Source organism: Lepus europaeus, chromosome 11, assembly GCF_033115175.1.
Source record: "Lepus europaeus isolate LE1 chromosome 11, mLepTim1.pri, whole genome shotgun sequence".
In the NCBI taxonomy this organism is placed as follows: Eukaryota; Metazoa; Chordata; class Mammalia; order Lagomorpha; family Leporidae; genus Lepus; species Lepus europaeus.
This window is the reverse complement of record NC_084837.1, coordinates 47048697-47050623: the sequence shown is the minus strand read 5'-3', so window position 1 is coordinate 47050623 and position 1927 is coordinate 47048697. Positions and strand designations below refer to the sequence as shown.

General features: G+C 40.0%; 1 pseudogene; it reads right to left on the bottom strand.

Annotated features, from left to right (window-relative positions):
• Window positions 1-327: 327 nt before the first annotated feature.
• LOC133769431 (grpE protein homolog 2, mitochondrial-like) lies at window positions 328-1078 on the bottom strand (annotated as a pseudogene).
• Window positions 1079-1927: the final 849 nt, after the last annotated feature.

Below are 1927 nucleotides of genomic sequence, written 5' to 3'. Positions count from 1 at the left end.
GCACCCATGTGTTGAACCAATCTCCACTGTTTCCCTTTTCAAAAAAACACAAGCTGCTATACAATTTCTGTTATAGGGAACATTAGGAAAGAATGGTTGAAACTAGAGTTATAAGGATTTTGGATTCAAAGTCATCAGAGTACCAATTTAAAAATAATTTTCGTAAACATATTTCGACAAAAGTTGTAGGAACACTTGTCAGATTGTTCAAATGCCCAATGGCAAGACTTTTGATGAGACAGAACAGGTCACATTAAGTCAAAAGACTAACTGAGAAATAAAGCCAAGATGACTAAATCCAAAACACATCACATGAAGTACCTCATGTACAATACAAACCTAGTTTAATAAATAAGGAAACAAAGGTGGCTGCACTCTGGAGAACATGCAGTTCCTTGATGGCCCATTTATAGTCTTCTCTGAGACTCCACTGCCACTTCTACCTGGGCAAGTCTAATGGTGCTGTCATGAAGTTCGTAGCCATCTTGTCTTACTAATGCCACCGTGCCAGGCTGCACCCCAACACCAGCCGGCACATGACAGATGAGTTCATGCTCAGGAGGGTCGTTATTTATCACCGATGGGTGCCATCTTCTCCAGGCCACGCTTGGCACTTTTCAGCTTTGCTTCTAGGCGTGACAGCCCCCGAAAGACCATCTCCAGAGTGAGTGTCTGGTCCCCAGGCTCTGTTTCTTCAGAAATGCACTCAGAGGTCTTCTCCAAAATGTCCGCCACCTCCACCAAGTCCTTACAGAAACTCTGGATTCCAAATAGCTTGGCATCTTCCACACAGCTCTGGGTCTGCCCCCTTATATTTTCACACAGCCACAGCTCTCTGACATCTTATTGTTAAATCCTGGACTTCCTTTTCTAGTTTCACAGCTTTTAGCCTTAAGGCTCGCTCAGTAAGAGAGGGCCCAAGCTCATCCGGAGAGTCCTCGGAACTGCAGTGCTCACCAGTGGTTCTCTGGGTGGCAGTGTTGAATGGGGACAACCATCCTCTGCTCTCCCATGCAGCACTGGAGGGCAGGAGGCGCTGCACCCGCCGCCGGCCCGCCCACAGCGATCGTGCGGCCATGTTCCCAATCCAAGAGGACCCGGGCAGCGCATGCGCACTCCTCTCTGATAGATTTTAAATCTCAGTATTTTTTACCTATTTGATTTAATAAGAATATATCTAGACACTGTTAAAATATTAATTTTTATACTTTGTAAATTTTAAAAATTTACCACACACATATGCTAAAAGTTAGAAATCCTCGGAAAGCATAGTAAATGAAGTGTCAAGGAATTGGTAAAAGGGAAGGTATAGGATTTTATTTTTGTTTTTATTTTTTTTCTTTATTTATTTATTGCCATTGAGATTGAAGCATAGTTTTATTTTCTTTTTTGTTTAGTCCTGGTGTCCAATCTAGAAAATTAGGCTTTGCTTTTAGGCCATGAAAATAAAGTGGGAAAAGAGTAAATTTAAAAGCTGCAGGGTACCGTTAGAAATAAACAAAGGAATATGAAATGTTGATTAAAGATCAAAGAATAGTAGCAGAATTAATTGTCTGGAAGCTGTGAAATTACTTATAAACTGCAGAAAGCCAAGGCAAGGGAATTGAAAACATTGCTAATTAATTCCTATTATAGATTAATAAAACAGGGTAATCTTAATATTTTAGTAGAAACTTAGTCATATCCAAATTCATTTCTGAAAGTTTTATGGTTCAATTTACTAAGCCCTAAAAACTGGCTTTAATGTGTGCATGTCCAGGTGGAACACAGGTTGCAAATACAAATGTAAGTGCCATTGAGCTACTAAATTTGTTGTAGAAATTATGAGGTGGCTTTAGGAATATAAATGTCATAGCGCTGTTATAATGAAACCTGCCAAGTTCAATAACTCAGTTCAGAAAGTAAGTAATTCAAACTCAAACACTGA